The 23,846-nt window shown below is 44.1% G+C and overlaps 1 pseudogene; it reads left to right on the top strand.

Annotated features, from left to right (window-relative positions):
- LOC117064686 overlaps nt 1-23,846 on the top strand; it is a 98,983-nt pseudogene that overhangs the window by 51,555 nt on the left and 23,582 nt on the right.

The following is a 23,846-nucleotide window of genomic DNA, read 5'->3' as shown; positions in this document are numbered from 1 at the left end:
GGGCCCAGTGGACATAAGCCCAAAGACAGGGACAGCATCCAGGGAGGGTGTGTAAGGGAGGCTCCTCATGCTGGGAAGAAGGAGCACCCACACCTCATGGCTCGGAGCTCCTCTAGAGGCACCTGGGATCCCAGGCTACTGAGGTCACCGCATGGCTCCCGGGTCTCCCCCTCACAGATCAGTGCACCCAGCTGGACTCATCCTCCCAACTCAACTGCCCTGGCTGTGGAACAGCATGTACATGGGGAAGATTTAATCCCAATTCGTTCTTACAGCTGTTCACTGCGTCGCACGCTCATTGCTCCAATGTGTTGCGCAGTAGTAGCAGTTCTTTGAGGAATCTCCATGCTATTTTCCACAGTGGTTGTACTAGTTTCCCTTCCCACCAACGGTGTCAAAGTGTCCCATTTTCACCACATCCATGCCAACATCTGTTATTCTTTGATTTTTTACATTATGAACATTCTTGTAGGAGTAAGATGGTATTGCATTGAGGTTTTTATTTCCATTTCTCTGATAATTAGTGATGTCGAGCATTTTTTCATATGTTTGTTGGCCATTTGTATATCTTCTTCTTTTTGTTTTTTGTTTTTTTTTGAGATGGAGTCTTGCTGCATCACCAGAGTGCAGTGGCCGGATCTCGGCTCACTTCAAGCTCTGCCTCCTGGGTTCTCCTGCCTCAGCCTCCCGAGTAGCTGGGACTACAGGTGCCCACCACCTCGCCCGGCTAGTTTTTTTTTTTTTTATTTTTTAGTAGAGATGGGGTTTCACCAGGTTAGCCAGGATGGTCCCGATCTCCTGACCTCATGATCCGCCTGTCTCGGCCTCCCAAAGTGCTGGGATTACAGGCTTGAGCCACCGTGCCTGGCCTGTTTGTATATCTTCTTTAGAGAATTGTCTATTTGTGTCCTTTGCCCACTTTTCTATGGGTTTTTTTTTTTTTTTTTTAAATAGAGTCTCACTCTGTTGCGCAGGCTGAAGTGCTGTGGTGTGATCATGATACACTGAAGCCTCTGCCTCTTGAGTTCAAGCGATTCTCCTGCCTCAGCCTCCTGAGTAGCTGGGATAACCGGCACCCACCACCACATCTATTTTGTATTTTTAGTAGAGACTGAATTTCACCATGTTGGCCAGGCTGGCCTCAAACTATTAATCCCAAGTGATCCACCTATCTCAGCCTCCCAGAGGACCAGGATTACAAGAGTGGCCACCACACCCTACTGGATGATTTTTTTTTTTCGGATTTGTTTCAGTTCCTTTTTATATTCTGTATATTAGTCCTTTGTTGGATATATCGATTGTTAGTATTTTCTCCAATTCCATGAGTTGTCTGCTTACTCTGCTATTTCTTTTGCTGTGCACAAGTTTTTTAGTTTAATGAAATCCCATCAATTCATCTTTGTTTTTGTCACATTTGGTTTTGGATTCTTGGTCATGAACTCTTTGCCTAAGCCAGTGTCTAGAAGAGTTTTTGTGATATTCTCTTGTTGATATTTTTATGGTTTTAGGTCTTAGATTTCAGTCTTTGATCCATCTTGAGTTGATTTTTGTATTAGGAAAGAGTTGAGGATCCAGCTTCATTCTTCTGCATGTGGCTTGCAAATTATCCCAGCACCATTTGTTGAATAGAGTGTCCTTTGCCCACTTGATGTTTTTGTTTGCTTTGTCGAAGCTCAGTTGGCTGTAAGTATTTGGCTTTAGTTCTGGGTTTTCTATTCCGTCCAATTCGTCTACATTCCTATTTTTATATCAGTACCATGCTTTTTTGGTAACTGTAGCCTTGTAGTATAGTTCAGAATCGGGTAATGTGATGCCTCCAGATTTCTTCTTTTTCATTAGTCTTATTTGGCTATGTGTGGTCTTTATTCATTCCATAAGAATTTTACGTGGTTTTGTTTTGTTTTTGTTTTTGTTTTAGTTCTGTGAAGAATGAATGATGGATATTTTGATGGAAATTGCATTGAATTTTTAGATTGCTTTTGGCACTATAGTCATTTTCACAATACTGATTCTACCCAGCCATGAGCATGGGATGTGTTTCTATTTATTGGTGTTGTCTATGATTTCTTTCAGCAGTGTTTTGTAGTTTTTTTTTCGTAGAGATCTTTCACCTCTTGCATTAGGTGTATTCCTAAGCTTTATTTTTCTTTCTTTCTTTATTTCGCACCTGTGGCAAAAGGGGTTGACTTTTCCATTTAATTCTCAGTTTGGTCATTGTTGGCACATAGCAGTGTTACTGATTTGTGTGAATTGATTTTGTATCCTGAAATTTGACTGAATTCATTTATGAGATCTAGGAGCTTTTGGATGAGTCTTCAGGGTTTTCTAGGTATGTGATCATATCGTCAGAGAACAGTGACAGTTTGACTTCCTGTTTACCACTTTGGATGCTCTTTATTTCTTTCTCATTTAAAAAAAAACGTTTTTTTTCTTTTTGAGATGGAGTTTCACTCTTGTTGTGAAAGATGGAGTGCAATGGCATGATACTGGCTCACTGCAACCTCCGCCTCCTGGGTTCAAGTGATTCTCCTGCCTCAGCCACTCGATTAGCTGGGATTACAGGCACCCGCCACCACGCTTGGCCAACTTTTGTATTTTTGGTAGAGGCAGAGTTCACCGTGTTGGCCAGGCCGGTCTCAAACTCCAGACGTATTTCTTTCTCTTCTCTGATTACTCTGGCTAGGACTTCCAGTAATACTGTGTTGAATAGAAGTGGTGAAAGTGGGCATCCTTGTCTTGTTCCAGTTCTCAGGGGTAGTGCCTTCAACTTTTCCTCATTCAGGATAATGTTGGCTGTAGGTTTGTCATAGAGGGCTTTTATTACCTTGAGGTATGCCCCTTCTGCGCTGATTTTGCTGAGTGTTTTAATTATAAAAGCATTCTAGATTTTGTCAGATCGTTTTCCTGCATCTGTTGAAATCATCTCAGATTTTTAAAAATTCTATTTATGTGAAGTGTCACATTTATTGACTTCCATATGTTAAACCATTCCTGCATCCCTGGTATGAGACCTGCTTGATCATGGTATATTATCTTTTTGTTATGCTGTTTGATTCGGCTAGCTAGTATTTTATTGAGGATTTTTGCATCCATATTCATGGGGGATATCGGTCTGTAGTTTTCTGTTTTCGTTATGTCCTTTCCTGGTTTTGGTATTAGGGTGCTACTGGCTTCATGAAATGATTTACAGAAGAATCCCTCTTTATCTTTTGGAATCGTTTCCATAAGATTGGCAGCAGTTCTTCTTTGAATGTCTGATATTGTTTCATTCGCAATTTTTTAATTACTGTTTCAATCTCACTACTTGCTATTGATCTGCTAAGAATTTCTATTTCTTCCTGGTCTAGTCTAGGACAGTTGTATATTTCCAGGATTTTATCCATCTCCACTAGATCTTCTAGTTTGTGTGCAAAAAGGTGTTCATAGTAGCCTTAAATGATCTTTTGTATTTCTGTGGTATCAGTTGTAATATGTCCCATTTCATTTCTAATTGAGCTTATTTGGATCTTCTCTCTTCTTTCCTTGGTGAGCTTTGCTAATGGTCTATCAATTTTGTTTATCTTTTCAACGAACCAACTTTTTGTTTCATTTATCTTTTGGGGCTTTTTTTGATTGTTAGTTTGTTTCAGTTTCATTTAGTTCTGCTTTGATCTTTGTTATTTCTTTTCTTCTGCTGGGTTTGGGTTTTGTTCTTGTTTCTCTGTTTACTTCAGGTGTGACCTTTAGATTGTCTGTCTGTGCGCTTTCCAACTTTCTGATGGAAGCATTTAATGCTATGAATGTTCATCTTAGCATCGCTTTTGCTGTGTCCTAGAGGTGTTTTTGTTTGTGTTTTTGTTTGTTTGTTTGAGACAGAGTCTTGCTCTGTTGCCCAGGCTGGAGAGCCATGGTGCAGTCTCGGCTCACTGCCACCTCTGCCTCACAGGTTCAAGCAGTTCTCCTGCCTCAGCCTCCCAAGTAGCTGGGATTACAGGTGTGCACCACCACACCCAGCTAATTTTTGTATTTGTAGTAGAGGTGGGGTTTCATCATGTTGGCCAGGCTGATGTCAAACTACCAAGTGATCCTCAGGTGATCCGCTCACCTGGCCTCCCAAAGTGCTGGTATTGCAGGCATGAGCCACCGCACCCAGCCCTAGAGGTTTGGATATGTTGTGTCACTATTATTGTTCAATTGAAAGAATTTTTTAATTTTCCTCTTGATTTTATTATTGACCCAAAGATCATTCAGGAGCAATTATTTAATTTCCATGTATTTGTGTGGTTTTGAGGGTTTCTTTGGGAGGTCATTTCCCACCTTATTCCACTGTGGTCTGGAAAAATACTTGAGATAATTTTTATTTTCTCAGATTCATGGAGACTTGTTTTGTGATCTGTCATATGATCTATATTGGAGAATGTTCCATGTACTGATGAAAAGAGTGTACATTCTGCACTTGTTGGGCAGAATTTTCTGTAAATATCTGTCAAGTTCATTTGTTCTAGGATATAGTTTAAGTCCCTTGTTTCTTTGTTGACTTTCTGTGTTGATGAGCTGTCTAGTGCTGTCCATAGAGTATTAAGTCCCCTACTATTACTGTGTTGTCATGTAATTTATCATGTCTAGTAATAATTGTTTTATAAATTTGGCACATCACATGTTAGGTGCATATATATTTAGGATTGTGATATTTTCCTTTTGGAGGGATCCTTTTATGATGATATAATGTCCTTCTTTGTCTTAGCTGTTGTTGCTTTAAAATCAGTTTTGTCTGACATAGGAATAGTTACTGCTGCTTGCTCTTGGTTTCTATTTGCATGAAATATCTGATTCTACCCCTTTACCTCAAGTTTATGTGAGTCCTTATGTATTAGGTGAGTCTCTTGAAAACAGCAGATTCTTGGTTGGTATATTCTTCCCCATTCTGCTATTCTGTATCTTTTAAGTGGAGCATTTAGACCATTTATATTCAGTGCTACTATTGAAGTGTGAGGTACTGTTTTATTCATCATGGTAGTTGTGGTCTTCTTCTTTGTTCTATTGTTTTATAGGCCCTGTGAGATTTATGCTTTAAAGGGTTTCTATTTTGGTGTATTTTAGTTTTAAGATTTAGCACTCCTTTAGCATTTCTTGTAGTACTGGCTTGGTAGTGGGTAATTCAGCATTTGTTTGTCTGAGAATGACTTTATCTCTACTTCATTTAGGAAACTTAAGTTTTGCTGAATACAAAATTATTAGCTGTTAATTATTTTGTTTTAAGAGGCTAGAGATGGGACCCAAATGCCTTGTAGTCTATAGATTTTCTGCTGAGAAATCTGCTGCTAATATGACAGGTTTTCCTTTTTTTTTTTTTTGAGACGGAGTCTCACTCTGTCGCCCAGGCTGGAGTGCAGTGGCCGGATCTCAGCTCACTGCAAGCTCCGCCTCCTGGGTACACACCATTCTCCTGCCTCAGCCTCCCAAGTAGCTGGGACCACAGGTGCCACCACCTCGCCTGGCTAGTTTTTTGTATTTTTTTAGTGGAGACGGGGTTTCACCGTGTTAGCCAGGATGGTCTCGATCTCCTGACTTCATGATCCGCCCGCCTTGGCCTCTCAAAGTGCTGGGATTACAGCTTGAGCCACTGCGCCCGGCCAGGTTTTCCTTTATAGGTTATTTGATGTTTTGCCTCACAGCTCTTCCGTTTGTTCACATGTCTTGACATTAGATAACCTGATTACCATGTGCCTGGGTGATCTTTTTGCAGTGAGTTCCCAGGTGTTCTTTGAGCTTCTTGTCTTTGGATGTCTAGAACTCTAGCAAGGTCAGGGAAGGTTTCCTTGATTATTCTGTCAAATAAGTTTTCCAAACTTGTAGATTTGTCTTCTTCCTCAGGAACACTAATTATTCTTAGGTTTGGACATTTAATCTAATCACAACTTTCTTGGAGGCTTTGTTCTTAAAATTCTTTTTTTCCCCTTTCTATGATTGGGCTAATTACAAAGCCCTGTTTGTGAGCTCTGAAGTCTAGTTGTTCGATTCTACTGTTGAAACTTTCCAGTGCATTTTGTATTTGTCTTAGTGTGCCTTTCATTTCCAGACATTGTGTTTGTTTTTTTTTGTGATCTCTATTTCTCTGGAGTATTTTTTTATCTATAACCTGTACGGATTTTTAAATTTCTTTAAGTTGGTTTTCACCTTTCTCTGGTATCTCCTTGAATAGCTTAATAATCAACCTTCTGAATTCTTTATCCAGCAATTCGGAGATTTTCTTCTTGGTTTGGATCCCTTTCTGGAGTGCTACTGTGGTGTTTTGAGGGAAGTCTAGAACGTTGTGTTTTCTTGTTACCAGAATTAATTTTCTGATTCCTTGTCGTTAGTGTAGATTATTTCAGTGGGAAAATCTGGAACTCAAGGTTTGCTGATCAGATTCTTTGGCCGCATGGATTGGTCCCTTGATTTGTGCACTGTCCCATCCCCTAGAGATGCAGCTTCTAGAAATCAGACAGCAGTGATTGCTATTGTTCTTCTGGGTCTCTCCCCCGAGCAGGGCTACCAGGCTGGTGCTGGGGAATGTCTGCACAGAGGCCTGTGATGTGATCCGTCCTCAGGTCTCCCAGCTGTGGATACCAGCACCTACCCCGGTGGAGGCGAAAGGGGCCTAAAGTGGACTCTGTGGGGGCCCTCGGCTGTCGACAGGTTTACTTTGCTGACTTTCTCAGAGGCTGGTTATTCTAGCAGTGAAGTTATCACATGGACAGACTCAGGACCTCTGGTTATCCAGGATGCTGCAGGAGGTGGAATTAGCTCTTGTTTTCTCCTTCCAAGGAGCAGGGTTGTTCTGTCTTGAGTTGCTGTCATGTCCCGAGCTGGTTGGCCTCCAGCCAGGAGGTGGCACTTTCGAGAGAGCAGCAAAACTGTCACCTGTCCTGTGGAATCGCAGCAGCCTGCGGCTTCTTTCAAGGCTCTATGATTTGTTGTTATTTTTCTGGTACAGTCCTGTGGTGGTTCCTGGGTCAAAAGTCTGCAGCGTGAATCTCCATATGCTGTTCTCTCTGTCCTGGTGGGAGCTGCACATCAGCGCCGTCTCCTATCTGCCATCGGCCTGCATGCTTTCACTTGCTTCCCAAAACGCTTGTGTTGTGTGGTGGGGATCAGAAGGGTGGTTCACACCCCTTCAGCAGCAAAGGTGCAGTCCTGAATATTGAAACCTCCTGGTTTCCATCCTAAATGCCTTGGCTGAGCCGCCATCTGCTTGTCTCAGTGCCAGGCGCCACAGGCTTGGAGCTTCTTAGGCTCTGGGAGGAGGCGCAGTGGGAATGGAGGTCGTCGTGAGGTCGCTCCAGTGTCGCCTTGCACTGTTGCCGCCTGGCTACCTTGCCGTCCCTGGCATCATGGAGAGTGCGGGCAGGGGACCCCTGGCCCTCTTCTTCTCCTGCTGCCCCAGGGGGAGCGGCAGAGAGCAGAGGGGCTGGAGAGGGTGAATATATTATTCATATTTCTGTTTACTTCCTTTACATTGTGATTTTTCAGGCCAGTTGGAATTTATTGTTGTATTCAAGGAGATAAGGTTATTTTATCCCAACGAAGTAACTGAGGTGACAGTGTGCTAGCAGGCCTCACTCTCAGCGCCTCCTCGGCCTCGGTGTCCACTCTGGTGGTGCTTCAGGAGCCCTGCAGCCGGCCACTGCACCGTGGAGCCCCTCTTTGGGCTGGCTGAGGCCGGAACCTCCTCCCTCTGCTTGTGGGGAGGTGTGGAGGGAGAGGCGCCTGCCAGAACCAGGGCTGCGCTGGCGGGCCCGTGTGAGTTCCCGCTGCGGGGGCTTGGCAGGCCCCACACACAGAGTGGCCGGCCGGCCCAGGGCAGTGAGGGGCTTAGCACCTGGGCAAGCAGTTGCGGAGGTTGCGCCGGGTCCCCCAGAATTGCCGGCCCGCCGGCGCTGCACTCAAATTCTCGCGGGGTTTAGCTGCCTCCCGTGGGGACAGGGCTCAGGACCTGCAGCCCGCCATGTTTGAGTTCCCCCACCTGCCGTGGGCTCCAGCAGCCTGAGCCTCCCCTGGCGCCGCCCCCTACTCCGTGGCGCACAATCCCATGGACAGCCCAAGGGCTGAGGAGTGCAGGCGGGGCTCGCGACTGGCGGGGAGCTCTGCCTGCAGCCCTAGTGCGGGATCCACTGAGTGAAGCCAACTGAGCTCCTCAACCAGATGGGGACTTGGAGAACTTTTATATCTAGCCTGAGGATTGTATGTGTACCAATCAGCAATCTGTGTCTAGCTCAGGGATCGTAAATACACCAATCAGCACTCTGTGTCTAGCTCAAGGTTTGTAAATACACCAATTGGTACACTGATTCTAGCTAATTCTGTTTCTAGCTAACAAGCACTCTGTGAGTCTGTGTCTAGCTCAAGGATTGTAAACGCACCAGTCAGCACTCTGTCAAAAGGGACCTATCAGCTCTCTGTAAAATAGACCAATCAGCTCTCTGTCAGATGGACCAATCAGCAGATGTGGGTGGGGCCAGATAAGGAAATAAAAGCAGGCTGCCCGAGCCAGCAGGTGGCAACCCGCTCGTTGCCTTCCACACTGGGGGAGCTTTGTTTTTTCACTCTTTGGATAAATCTAGCTGCTGCTCATTGTTTGGGTTCGAGCTGACTTTATGAGCCGTAACACTCACCGGGAAGGTCTACAGCTTCACTTCCGAAGCCAATGAGACCACGAACCCACGGGGAGAACGAGCAACTCCAGATGCGCTGCCTTTAAGAGCTGTAACACTCACCGGGAAGGTCTGCAGCTTGACTCCTGACGGTGAGACCATGAACCCACCAGAAGGAAGAAGCTCCAGAACATCTGACCGCCTGAAGGAACAAATTCCGGACACACCATCTTTAAGAACTGTAACACTCACTGCAAGGGTTCGCAGCTTCATTCTTGAAGTCAGTGAGGCCAAGAACCCACCAATTCCGACGCATAACTGTTGGTTTTCTCCTTATATATTAAATATTGCGCCTTTCCCCCTCAATTGAGAGGCCCCTTTCATGGTTCACTGTGATTACCTAAACACAGGCACAGGTCTGTGTCTGGATGCTCGTCTCTGTCTCATGGGTCTGTGTCCTGGAGCTGCACCATCTATTTAAATTATGGAACCTTATTTAGCTACTATATTTTATGTCCTGCAGGCAAATAAGCCTCTAGAGATATTACCATTTTTCGTTTACTTTCAACAATTCTTACACATATATTTTTCCATATGAGCTTTCAAAAGACTGTCCAGTTCGTAGACACATGGAATTCAAGTTGCAGTTACATTAGTTATACACTCTCCATAGGGAGGGGCCCACATCACCAGCACCCACAGAGAAGCAGCAAAGGTCCCAGAAGCTAGACTCTCCACCATGGCCTTGAAGTGACGTGCAGCCCCCCATCCCCAGGTGTGCACCAGCCCCAGCCCTCACAGGCACCAGCAGGGGCTCGGCCCAAACCTTCCTGGGCAGAAGAGACAGGGCCTGTGTCCCTGGAAAAGTCACCATCCCTTACTCCACAGCCAGAGGATGAAAGGCTTCCCTGGATCTGGACAAGGCCCTGTTGGTAATTATTACAACTGCAGAGAATTCATGCAGACTTTTGCTTAGTTCAGCAGTCGAGGTGTGTGGCTTACTGAGAAAAGTTCATTCTCTTTGAAATGACCCATTAAGTCTTCTGTGAAATTGCTTTTCTTACAAGAGTGATTGGCAAAACTACTGTGTTGATCTAAAGCACTTGAACTTCACTTTGAACTATCGCCTAACTGTGGTCTTTTAAGTAAAATATAAAAATGCTTTATGATGCATTTTGGGCAAGATTAATAGAAACATAACTATAACCAGAATTGCAAACTTTCTCTCTGAAACCAAAATGAAAAACTAAAATTGCGTAACGATTGCCAAATCAACATATATACATTGTAGAAAATGTGGGAATGGCAAAGATTCCCAGGTAAAAATGAAAGTCACCTGACCCACCTGAAGCCTCTGTGACATGCGTGATGTGGTGTTTTATAAAATTACAGTCACCTTGTAGCTGAGTGTAGCCCAGCTGCAGTGACTGAGGGCACAACCTGTCTAGGGCGGGGCTCGCACACTGCGGGGAGGCACTGAGGACACAACCTGTCTAAGGCACTGGTCTAGGGCGGGGCTCTCACATTGCAGGAGGCACTGCTTTACAGAATCCAAGTGGGAAGTGGTCCTTTACACCAGAAACTCCTTGTTTCCCACTGTGCAGTAACCCAAGAGCACTCACACAACCTCCCAGGAGCTGCTAGTCTCCAGGTTCTGAGACATGTGGGCCCCAGCAGTGGTGCTTACAGGACACTCTGTGGCCTCCAGTGCTGCCCTGTGCCTCCCACAAAGCTGAGATGTGTTTCTCTCCTTTTGCTTGCCCCACCAGAGTCAAGGCCAGGAACTCCCTGCAGATTTACAGGTGCCCCTGTCCATTCTCCAGTGCTGTTCACCCGGAAGGGGGTTCGATGGCACAGGTAAGTTGCAGTCATGAGCACTGTACCCCGAGGACAGGGCCGTGTGCAGAATGTGTGGTCTGAGGTCCCCCAAGCTGAGGTTAAGGCAGTATTCAGAATGGAAGCACTCTGTGTCCAAGGTGCTGTTCACATGGGAATGATGGTGGGTGGAGCACAGAAGAGAGATGGAGTGAGAGGCAGGAACGCTTCCCAGATGTGGGTGAGAGACACAGACGGATACCAAGCGGAGCCCCCAGCACTGGAGCGCCACCGTCAGGCTGCGGTGATGGGCAGATGCCCAGGGCAGTCTCTGAAGTGCCCAGAACACACAGCGAGGGACACTGCTGTGATAAAGAATAGAGGAAAATTGTTAGCCATGGCAGAATACACGTGCTATGTTTTTAAAATAAAATGCTGAGGAAGGACTGTGTGTAGGAGACAGATGGGAATAGAGATATGTGTGTGGTCACATGTGCAGGTATGTGGGGGTGTGTGGTTATGTTGGTGTGGTTTTGTGTGTGGCATGTGGTCACGTGTATATGTGTGTGAATAGTGTGTGTTTGTTACATGGACTCCATGTCTGTCCTTCACAGGAAAGACCAGCACAGCTGCTGGCTTTAGGGCCACGTATTTCTGTTCCTGCTCTGGTGTCAGCTTCCAGTGGTTTTATCCGCATCACTATTTATTTTTAGAGATGGGATCTCACTCTGTCACCCAGGATGGATTGCAGTGGTGGGATCAGGGCTCACTGCAGCCTCCACCTCCCGGACTGAAGTGTTCTTTCTACCTCAGTCTCCCGAGTAGCTGAAACTGCAGGAGTGTGCCACCACACCCAGCCAATTTATTTTTTATGTCTTAAGAGATGGGGTCTCACTCTGTTGCCTGGGTTGGTTTGGAATTTCTGGTCTCAAGGAAGCCTCTGGTCTCAGCCTCCCATAGCAGGGAGATTACAGACATGAGCCACTGTGCTAGGCTGTGGGGAAATCCTTTTTAGCAGGCTTTGTGAGGCGTTCAGCTTCTGGAGGTTACAGGTGACTTCCCCTTCTCTGTGTGGGCAGGGCCACCTCACCACACTTCCCCAGGACTTCAGGGAACAGGCTTCTGAGACTTGGAATGAAAAGGGATCAGCCCAGCCTGGAGGAACAGCGACACTGGCATCCAAGCCCTGTGCTTTGCCTGCACTTCCAGCGAAATTTGGAGATACACTCAGTGGAAACCGATCGAGTCCCCAGCCCTCCCCCACCCAGACTCAGCCACCAAAGTTCCCTCACTCCATGTGGCACATGGGCTCATGGGATTTTCTCTGCCTGCGATCGTCCGCATCGACACCTGCTGCCCGGGTGCAATCGTGTTCCCTCGGTCTCTCCGCAGCGTCTCGCTGTAGATGATGATTTACAGTCACTCTCGTGTGAAGTCACGTGACTCTTGGTCTGAAGCAGAGAAGATCCGCTCAGCATGAGGTTGAATCCCAAGCCAGCATCTCCGTGGGCTACAGGACAATCCTATGAAAATGACACTGTTGGTTCATTGTTCACCTCAGGGAGGAGAATTCCGTCTGAAAATGAGCGTGACTTCACTGGCACCTGTGTCCGTGGCACAACCCTGTGCTGAGCTCCACAGACCTGCAGTCCATCGCCTCCCCTTGGAGTGGGCCTGCGGCTGCAGACAGCGTTATCCAAAGAAGACATCCTGAGTAGATGAATGGAACAAACTGGAAAGTCCAGAAACAAGCCCTTCTTTACATTTCTGGTGTTTGGCTTAAATGGACGTGCCAAGACAAGGCAATGGGAGAAATGGAAGCGTTTTTAATGAATGTGCTGCAGCAGCTTGGTAACCACATGCCAAACACACACACACACACAGCTCAGTACCACATAGAAAGCAATGCAGAATCCATCACAGACCTCATATTTAGAGAGAAAACTTTAACATTCCTAAAAAAATCATAGAATATCTTTGTGAAGTTTTAGGCAAACTTTGATTTACACCAAAAACAATTTTTCAAAAAAGTGATACATTTGACTTTAAACATTTAAATTATTATTTCAATTGTCACCATTAAGAGAATGAAAATATAAGCCACAGACTGAAATAAAATATTTGCAAGTCATATACTTGTATTGGGAATATTGAAGAATCGTGAAAACTCAACATAAGAAACAGCTCAGTTTTTAATGAGCAAGTGAGTTGAACATGCTCTTCACCAAGGCAAGCATATCCGTGAGAAATAAAGCACACAAAATAGTGCTCAACATCATTTGGCATCAGGGAACCACAAAAGAAAACCACAAAAGGCCAGGCGCGGTGGCTCACGCCTGTAATCCCAGCACTTTGGGAGGCCGAGACGGGCGGATCACGAGGTCAGGAGATCGAGACCATCCTGGCTAACACAGTGAAACCCCGCCTCTACTAAAAAAAAAATACAAAAAACTAGCCAGGCGAGCTGGCGGGCGCCTGTAGTCCCAGCTACTCGGGAGGCTGAGGCAGGAGAATGGCGGGAGCCCAGGAGGCGGAGCTTGCAGTGAGCCGAGATCGCGCCACTGCACTCCAGCCTGGGCGACAGAGCAAGACTCCGTCTCAAAAAAAAAAAAAAAAAGAAAACCACAAAAGATACCTCTGCGCCCCTATTAGAATGGCTACAAAACGAGTAACAATACCACCCAGGCATGGTGGTTCACACCTGAAATCCCAGAGCTTTGGTGGCCCATGAGGCAGGAGGATGCCTTCAGGCCTGGAGATAAGAGATGAGTCTGGGCAACATAGCAAGACCCTGTCTCTTAAAAAAAATAGTAATTAAAAAGAAGGTGATGACTACCAAGTGTTGGTGAAGACATCGGAGAATTGAAAGTCTCATCCATTCCTCGTGGGGATGAAAGATGATGCCGCATCGGCAGGCACTCTGGCAAAGCCTCAGATGCGGAGCATGTATTATCATGTGACCCACCACTCCCACTCCCAGGTTCTTACCCAGGAGCATGGAAAACAGCATGTGTGCACACGTGGCAGGTGTTTTGCTTTGCTAGAGATTCCACAAGAAGGAACCACACGTGGGGTGTTGGAACAAGAAATGTATTTTCTCACATATCTGGAAGCTGGAAGTCCCAGAGCACAGTGTCTGCAGGGTTGGTTTCTCCCAAGGCCTCTCTCCTTGCCTTGTAGACGGCCACCTGTTCTCCGTGTCCTCCCACAGTCTTCCTCTATTTGTGTCTCTGTCATAATCTCCGCTTCATAAAAGGACACCAGTCACTCTGGATAGGGCTCACCCTAATAGCCTCATCTAACGTCAGTTACCTCTTTCAAGACCCTGTCTCCTCGTACAGTCACGTTCTAGGTCACTGGGTGTCAGTATGTCTACCTATGAATTTGGAGGAGGATATATAGTTCAGCCCATAATACAAGGATTGGGAGGAAGGTGCTGTGCCACCACTGAGATCCTATTCCATGATCCAGGCATCCTTGAAGTACCATTACTCAGAACTGACTAGTAATGAACTTGAATTTAAGAGTAAGCTCAACGTCAACAAGGTCTTTGTTCATCCTGTGAATTGTGCTTCACTTCCCCACAGGAAGCCGATGATGAACCGAGTCCATCTTCACTTGGGTAAGTTCGTAAGCTTGATGGGAATGTTTTACCTATCTGTACCAGAGTTGTACGCTCGTCTGGTTGGCCTCACAACCAGGGTTTCCAAAAGCCTCTTTGAGTCAGTGTTGTGCCATGTAGGTCATTTTATTTTAGAGGCTAAGAGTCAAAGGTCACACACATTTTCAGTCTTCACAGACTCTTTATGATGACTTTCCCAAAAGGATGGTGCAGTTCACCCTTCCTTCAACTCTGTCACTCTTTCAGCCTGAGAGGCTAACTTTAGTTTTATTCAAATAAAATGTAATATTTCCGTATGCATTTCTTTACTACCTGTAAGACAACATTTTTTCACGTTTTGACCATTTTACAGTTTTTCTTGTGTGAATTTATGATTTGGATTATCAAACGTAACAGCTCTTTGTATATTAGAGACCCTATGGGATCTTCCACAGTGTAGAGGTTGTGAACTTTTCTGAAGCCAAATTTGTTAACATTTCCTTTTCTCTTGCTTTAAAAAGCCCTCATTACTCTAAGGTTATATAAATATTCTCCAATATTCTTTGCTTGTATAGTTACATATATTTTTTATATTTTTTATTTTTTTGATATGGAGTCTCACTCTGTCGCCCAGCCTGGAGTGCAGTGGCGCGATCTTGGATCCCTGCAAGCTCCACCTCCCGTGTTCACACCATTCTCCTGCCTCAGCCTCCCCAGTAGGTGGCACTACCAGCTACCCAGTAGCCGCCACCACACTCAGCTAATTTTTTTTTTTTTTTTTTTGTATTTTTAGTAGAGATGGGGTTTTGCCATGTTAGTCAGGATGGTCTCCATCTCCTGACCTCGTGATCCACCCGCCTCGGCCTCCCAAAGTGCTGGGATTACAGACATGAGCCACCGCGCCCGGCCTAGTTATATTTTTCTTTTCTTTTGTTTCCTTTTCTTTTCTTTCCTTTCCTTTTTTTTCCTTTCCTTTCCTCTTTTCTTTTCTCTTTTCTTTTCTTTTTTCTTTTCCTTTCTTTCTTTCTTTCTTTCTTTCTTTCTTTCTTTCTTTCTTTCCATATTTCAATGAAGTTTTGAGGAACAAGGTGTTTGGTTGCACGGAGAAGATTTTCATGTTGATTTCTGAGATTTTGGTGCACCCACCACCCGAGCAGTGTATACTGTATCCAATGTGCAGTCTTTTATCCGTCACCCTCCTCCCACCATTCCCTCTGCGTCCCAAAAGCCCATTACATCATTCTTATGTCTTTGCATCATCATAACTTAGCTCCCACTTATAAGTGAGATAGTACAATGTTTGGTTTTTCCTTCTTGAGTTAGTTCTCTTAGAATAATGGTCCACAACTCCATCCAGGTTGTATGAGTGCCAATATTTCATTCCCCTTTTTGGCTGAGTAGTAGTCCATGGTATGTACATATGTACAGATCACAAGTATATGTCACATTTTCTTTATCCGTTGATTTGTTTTAGGCTGCTTTCATATTTTTGCAATTGCAAACTATGCTGCTATAAACATGTGGGTGCAAGTATCTTTTTCATAAGATAAGTTCTTTTTTTCTGGGTAGGTTGCCACTAGTGGGATTACTGGATCAAATGATAGTTCTACCTTTAGTTCTTTACAGACTCTCCATACTGTTTTTTATAGTAGTTGTACTAGTTTACATTCCCACCAGCGGTGTAAAAGTGTTCTGTCTTCACTACATCAAAGCCAACGTCTGTTATTTCTTTATTTTTAAATTATGGCCATTCTTCCAGGAGTAAGGTGGTATTGCATTGTGGATTTTATTTGCATTTTCCTGTTAATTAGTGATGTTCAGCATTTTTTTATATGCTTGTTGGCCATTTGTATATCTTCTTTTGAGAATTGTCTCTTCATGAACTTTCCCTACTTTTTGATGGCGTTGGTTGGTTGGTTTGTTTTGTTTTGTTTTGTTTTGTTTTTGTCTGTCACCCAGGCTGGAGTGCAGTGGCATGTTCTTGGCTCACTGAAGCCTCCGCTTCCCGAGTTGAAGCTATTCTCCTGCCTCTGGCTCCCAAGTAGCTGGGATTACAGGCACCCACCAGCACGCCCAGCTAATTTTTGTATTGTTAGTATAGGCAAGGTTTCATCATGTTGGCCAGGCTGGTCTTGAACTTTTGACTTCAGGTGATCCGCCCACCCCAGCCTCCTAAAGGGCTGGGATTACAGGCATGAGCCACCGCACCCAACTGGATGATTTGATTTTTTTTCTTGCGAATTTGAGTTTATTTTAGATTCTGGATATTAGTCCTTTGTCAGATGTATAGATTGTGAATATTTTCTTCCTTTCTATGAGTTCTATTTACTCTGCTTATTATTTGTTTGATTGTGCAGAAGGTATTTAGGTTAAAGTAAAAATAAATTAAGATAAATTGCATCTATTTATCTTTGTTCTTGTTGCATTTGTTTTTGGATTCTTAGTCATGAGCTCTTTCCCTAAGTCAATGCCTAGAAAAGTTTTTCTGATGGTATCTTGTAGATTTTTGTTTGCTTTCAGGTCTCAGATTTAAGTATTTGATCCATCCTCAGTTCGTGTTTGTCAAAAGTGCAAGGTGGGGATCCAGCTTCATTCTTCCACATGTGGCTTGTGAATTATCCCAGCACCATGGATCAAATAGGGTGTCTTTTCCCCACTTGATGATTTTTGTTTGTTTGTTGAAGATCAATTGGCAGTAAGTATTTGGGTGTATTTATGTGTTGTCTATTCTGTTCCATTGATCTACATGCCTATTTCTATATTAGTACCCTGCTGTTTTGGTAACTCTAGTTTTGTAGTATAGTTTGAATTCAGGTAATGTGATGCCTCTAGATTTGTTCTTTTTGATTAATCTTCCTTGGCTATCTGGGGTCTTTATTGGTTCTATATGAATTTTAGGATTGTTTTTTCTAATTCTGTGAACAATGATTGTATTTTGATGGGAATTGCATTGAATTTGTAGATCACTTTGGCAGTATGGTCATTTTCACAATAGTAATTCTACCCATCCATGAGCCTGGGATGTGTTTCCATTTATTTGCGTTTTCTATGATCACTTTTCAGCTGGCTTTTATAGTTTCCTTGTAGAGATCTTTCACCTTTTAGGTTAGGTATATTCCTAAGTTGTTTTGTTTTGTTTTGGATTTTTTCCAGCTGTTGCAAAAGGGGTTGACTTCTTCATTTGATTCTCACCTTGCTCATTGTTGGCACATAGCAATGTTAGTGATTTGTGTCCATTGATTTTGAATCCTGAAACTTTTCTGAATTCATTTGTCAGATTTAGGAGCTTTTTGGATGAGTCTTTAGTGTTTTCTACATATATGACCATATCATCAGTGAACAGGGATAATTTTACTGCCTGTTTACCAATTTGGTTGCTTTTTCTTTCTCTTGTCTGATTGCTCTGGCTAGGCCTTCCAGTACTATATCGAAAGGAAGTGGTGAAAGTGGGCATCCTTGTCTTATTCCAGTTCTGAGGGGCAATGTTTTCAACTTTTCCCCTTTCCGTATAATGTTGGCTGTGGATTTGTCATAGAGGGCTTTTGTTACCTTGAGGTATGTCCCTTCTGTGCTCATTTTGATGAGTTTCCTGTTTACAAATGGATGGCAGATTTTGTCAAATGCTTTTTCTACATCTGTTGAGATGATCTCTGATTTTTTGCTTTTAATTCTGTTTATGTGAGGTATCACATTTATTGACTTGCGTATGTTAAACCATTCCTGCATACCTGGTATGAATCCCACTTGACACTGGTGTATTATCTTTTTCATAGGCTGTTTGATTCTGTTAGCTAATATTTTGCTGAGGATTTTTGCGTCTATATTCATGAGGGATATTCACAGCTCTTTTTGCTGTGTCCTTTCCTGGTTTGGGTATTAAGGTGATACTGGCTTCCTAGAATGATTTGTGGAGGATTCCCTCTTTATCTTTTGTAATAATTTCCCTGAGATTGGTACCAGTCTTTCTTTGGATGCTGGATAGAATTCAGCTGTGAATACATCCTGGATATTTTAGTTGGCAATTTTTTTTTTTATTGCTGTTTCAATCTTGCTACTTGTTATTAATCTGTTTAGAGTTTCTATTTCTTCCTGATTTGATCTGGCTGGGTTGTATATTTCCAGGAAGTTATCCATCTCCTCTAGATTTTCTAGTTTGTGTACATAACGGTGTTCTTATTGGCCTTAAATGATCTTTTGTATACCTGTGGTGTCAGTTGTACTATCTCTTATTTCATTTCTAATTGAGTTTATTTGGATCTTTTTTCCTCTTTTCTTGGTAATCTTGCTCATGGTCTATGAATTTTGTTTGTCTTTTCAGAAAACCAGCTTTTTTATTTATCTTTTGTAGTGTTTTTTGTTTGTGTGAATTTCATTTAGTTCTGCTCTGATGTTTGTTATTACTTTTCTTCTTCTGGGTTTGGGTTTGATTTGTTCTTGTTTTGCTGGTTACTTCAGGTGTGACCTTCGATTGTTTGTGCTCTTTCAGTCTTTTTGATGTGGCCATTTAATGCTGTGAACATTCCTTTTAGCATCGCTTTTGCTGCGTCCTAGAAGTTTTGATAAGTTGTGTCACGGTTATCATTCAGTTTGAAGAATTTTTAAATTTCCCTCTTGAGTTCATTGTCGACCCAAAGATCATTCAGAAGCATTATTTAATTTCTGCATATTTGTGTAATTTCGTGGGTTCCTTTAGGAGTTAATTACCAATTTTATTCCCCTGTGGTCTGAAAAGCTACTTGATGTAATTTTGATTTTCTTAAATTCATTGAGACTTGTTTTGTGGCCTTATCATATGATGTATCTTGGAGAATGTTTGATGTACTGATGAAAAGAATGTACATTCTGTAGTCGTTGGGTAGAATGTTCTGTAAATATCTGTCAAGTCCTTTGTTCTAGGACATAATTTAAGTTCATTGTTTCTTTGTTGACTTTCTGTCTTGATGACCTGTCTACTGCTGTCAGTGGAGCATTGAGTCCATCACTGTAGTTGTGTTTTTATCTGTCCCATTTCTTATGTCCAGTAGTAATTGTTTTATAAATTTGGGAGGTCCCTCATTAAGTGCATGTATATTTAGGATTGTGATATTTTACTTTTGGAGTGATTCTTTTATCATTGTATAATGTTGCTCTTTGTCTTTCTTAACTGTATGGCTTTAAAGTCTGTTGAGTCTGGTATCGGAATAGTTCCTTCTGCCTGCCGTTGGTTCCATTTGTTTGGCATCTCTTATCCACCCCTTCACCTTAAGTTTATTTCAGTCCTTATACATTATGTGCGTCCCTTGAAGACAGCAGATACTTGGTTGGTAGATTTTTCTCCGTTCTTCCACTTTGTATTTTTTAGATGATGTAAATTTTAGGCCATTTACATTCAATGTTAGCATTTGGATGTGGCGTACTGTTTTATTGATCATGCTAGTTGTTGCCTGAATACCTTGGTTTTTTTCTTTGTGTTACTGTTTTCTCAGTCCTGTGAGATTTATGCTTTAAGGAGGTTCTATTTTAGTGTATTTTGAGGTTTTATTTTAAGATTTGGAACTCCTTTTAGCATTTCTTGTAGGACTGACTTGGTCGTGGCTAGTGCTCTCAGCATGTATTTTTCTGAAACAGACATTATCTCTACTTCATTTAGGAAACATAGTTTTGCTAAATACAAAATTATTAACTGTTAATTATTTTGTTTGAAGAGGCTAGAGATAGGACCCCAATCCTTTCTAGTGTATAGAGTTTTTGCTGAGAAATCTGCTGCTAATATGAGAGGTTTTCCTTTAGAGGTTACCTGATGTTTTGCATCACAGCTCTTATGATTCTTTCATTTGTCTTGATTTTAGATAACCTGATGACTATGTGCTGCAGTGATGATCTTTTTGCAATGAATTTCCCAGGCATTCTTTGAGCTTCTTGTCTTTGGCTATCTAGAAATCTAGCAAGGCCAGGGAAGGTTTCCTTGATTAGTTCCTCAAATAAGTTTTCCAAACGTGTAGATTTGTGTGCTTTGTCAGGAACACTGTTTTTAGGTCTGGCTGCTTAACATAATCCCTAAGTTCTTGGAGGCTTGTTCTTTTTTAAATTGTTTTTTTCCTCTTTGTCTCTCTGGGTTATTTAAAAAGCCTTGTTTTTGAGTTCTGAAGTTCTTTCTTCTACTTGTTAGATCCTGCTATTGAAAGTTTCCAGTGCGTTTTGTATTTCTCTTGGTGCATCTTTCATTCCAGAAGTTGTGACTGTGTTTTCTTTAGGATCTCTATTTCCCTGGAGCATTTTTCATTTATATCCTGTATTGATTTTTAAAATTCTTAGGTTGGTTATCACCTTTCTTTGGTTTCTCCTTGAGTAGTTTAAAAATCAACCTTCTGAATTCTTTCCAGCAATTCTTATGTTCTTCTTGGTTTGGATCTATTGCTGGGGAGCCAGTGTGGTCTTCTGAGGGTGGACTAGAACCCTGTTTCATCGTATTACCAGGATCACTTGTCTGATTCCTCCTCATTAGTGTAGATTATTTCAGCGGGAAAATCTGGAACTCAAGGGCTACTGGTAAGGTTCTTTAGTCTGTTGGGGTGGTCCCTGATTTGTGCACTCCCTCTTCCCCTAGAGATGGAGCTTCCTGCAACCCAGACAGCAGTGATTGCTATTGTTCTTCTGGGTCTTTCTACCCAGCAGGGCTACCAGGCTGGTGCTGGGGAATGCACAGAGGCCTGTGATGTGATCCGTCCTCAGGTCTCCCAGCTGTGGATACCAGCACCTGCCCCGGTGGAGGCGACAGGGGACTGAAGTGGACTCTGTGGGGGCCCTCGGCTGTTGACGGATTTACTTTGCTGACTTTCTCAGAGGCTGGTTATTCTAGCAGTGAAGTTATCACATGGACAGACTCAGGACCTCTGGTTATCCAGGATGCTGCAGGAGGTGGAATTAGCTCTTGTTTTCTCCTTCCAAGGAGCAGGGTTGTTCTGTCTTGAGTTGCTGTCATGTCCCGAGCTGGTCGGCCTCCAGCCGGGAGGTGGCACTTTCGAGAGAGCAGCAAAACTGTCACCTGTCCTGTGGAATCGCAGCAGCCTGCGGCTTCTTTCAAGGCTCTGTGATTTGTTGTTATTTTTCTGGTACAGTCCTGTGGTGGTTCCTGGGTCAAAAGTCCACAGCGTGCGTCTCCACATGCTGTTCTCTGTCCTGGTGGGAGCTGCACATCAGCGCGTCTCCTATCTGCCATCGGCCTGCATGCTTTCACTTGCTTCCCAAAACGCTTGTGTTGTGTGGTGGGGATCAGAAGGGTGGTTCACACCCCTTCAGCAGCAAAGGTGCAGTCCTGAATATTGGAACCTCCTGGTTTCCATCCTAAATGCCTTGGCTGAGCCGCCATCTGCTTGTCTCAGTGCCGGGCGCCACAGGCTTGGAGCTTCTTAGGCTCTGGGAGGAGGCGCAGTGGGAATGGAGGTCGTCGTGAGGTCGCTCCAGTGTCGCCTTGCACTGTTGCCGCCTGGCTACCTTGCCGTCCCTGGCATCATGGAGAGTGCGGCAGGGGACCCCTGGCCCTCTTCCTTCTCCTGCTGCCCCAGGGGGAGCGGCAGAGAGCAGAGGGGCTGGAGAGGGTGAAGACATTATTCATAATTTGATTTGTTTTCTTTACATTTTGATTGTTCAGTCCAGTTGGGATTTATCGTTGTAATCAGGGAGATAAGAGATAAGGTTATTTTATCCCAGCAAAGTAACGATTGGTTCTCACCTTATGTATTAAATATTGCACCTTTCCCCCTCAAATTGAAAGACCGCGTTTATGGTTCGCCGTGTTTACCTAAACACAGGCAAATAACCTTCTAGAGATATTTTCATTTTTCATTTACTTTCAACAATTCTTACACATTTATTTTTTCCATACGAGCTTTCAAATGACTTTGTCCAGTTCCTAGACACATGGAATTCAAGTTGCAGTTACATTAGTTACACACTATCCATAGGGAGGGGCCCACATCACAGCCCCCACAGAGAAGCAGCAAAGGTCCCAGAAGCCAGACTCTCCACCATGGCCAGGAAGTGGCGTGCAGCCCCCCATCCCCAGGTGTGCACCAGCCCCAGCCCTCGCACCAGCAGGGGCTCGGCCCAAACCTTCCTGGGCAGAAGAGACAGGGCCTGTGTCCCTGGAAAAGTCACCGTCCCTTACTCCACAGCCAGGGGATGAAGAGCTTCCCTGGATCTGGACAAGGCCCTGTTGGTAATTATTACAACTGCAGAGAATTCATGCAGACTTTTGCTTAGTTCAGCAGTCGAGGTGTGTGGCTTACTGGGAAAAGTTAATTCCCTTTCAAACGACCCATTAAGTTTTCTATGAAATTGCTTTTCTTAGAAGGGTGATTGGCAAAACTACTGTGTCGATCTGAAGCACTTGAATTTCACTTTAAACTACCGTGTAACTGTGGTCTTTTAAGTAAAATATAAAAATGCTTTCTCTATGATGCATTTTTATCAAAATTAATAGGAACATAACTATAACCAGACTTGCAAACGTTTACTCTAAAACCAAAGCAAAAGGAAAAACTAAAATTGTGTAATGATTGCCACATCAATGTATATACATTGTAGGAAATGTGAGAATGGCAAAGATTCCCAGGTAAAAATGAAAGTCACCTGACCCACTTGAAGCCCCTGTGACATGCGTGATGTGGTGTTTTATAAAATTACAGTCACCTTGTAGCTCAGTGTAGCCCAGCTGCAGTGACTGAGGATACAACCTGTCCAAGGCTCTGGTCTAGGGCGGGGCTCTCACACTGCGGGAGGCACTGCTTTACAGAATCCAAGTGGGAAGTGGTCCTGGTCCTTTACGCCAGAAGCTCCTTCTGTTTCCCACTGTGCAGTAACCCAAGAGCACTCACACAGCCTCCCGGGAGCTGCTAGTCTCCAGGTTCTGAGACATGTGGGCCCCAGCAGTGGTGCTTACAGGACGCTCTGTGGCCTCCAGTGCTGCCCTGTGCCTCCCACAAAGCGCTGAGAAGTTTCTCTCCTTTTGCTTGCCCCACCAGAGTCAAGGCCAGGAACTCCTGCAGATTTACAGGCGCCCCTGTCCATTCTCCAGTACTGTTCACCGGAAGGGGGTTCGACGGCACAGGTAAGTTACGGTCACCAGTGCTGCAACCCGAGGACAGGGCCGTGTGCAGAATGTGTGGTCTGAGGTCCCCCAAGCTGAGGTTAAGGCAGTATTCAGAATGGAAGCACTCTGTGTCCAAGGGTGCTGTTCACATGGGAATGATGGTGGGTGGAGCACAGAAGAGAGATGGAGTGAGAGGCAGGAACGCTTCCCAGCTGTGGGTGAGAGACACAGACAGGTACCAAAGCGGGAGCCCCCAGCACTGGAGCGCCACCGTCAGGCTGCGGTGATGGGCAGATGCCCAGGGCAGTCTCTGAAGTGCCCAGAACATGCAGCGAGGAACACTGCTGTGATAAAGGATGGAGGGAAATTGTTAGCCATGGCAGAATCCATGTGCTGTGTTTTTAAAATAAAATGCTGAGGAAGGACTGTGTGTAGGAGACAGATGGGAATAGAGATGTGTGTGTGATCACATGTGCAGGTATGTGGGGGTGTGTGGTTATGTGGGTGTGGTTTTGTGTGTGGCGTGTGGTCACGTGTATATGTGTGTGAACAGTGTGTGTTTGTTACATGGACTCCATGTCTGTCCTTCACAGGAAAAGACCAGCACAGCTGCTGGCTTTAGGGCCACGTATTTCTGTTCCTGCTCTGGGGCTGGATTCCAGTGGTTTCTGCTGGTCATTATTTATTTTTTAGAGATGGGATCTCACTCTGTCACCCAGGATGGATTGCAGTTGTGGGATCAGGGCTC

The sequence above is a fragment of the Trachypithecus francoisi genome, unplaced genomic scaffold, assembly GCF_009764315.1.
Source record: "Trachypithecus francoisi isolate TF-2019V2 unplaced genomic scaffold, Tfra_2.0 Lachesis_group2, whole genome shotgun sequence".
NCBI lineage: Eukaryota > Metazoa > Chordata > Mammalia > Primates > Cercopithecidae > Trachypithecus > Trachypithecus francoisi.
This window is presented reverse-complemented; position numbering and strand designations above follow the sequence as displayed.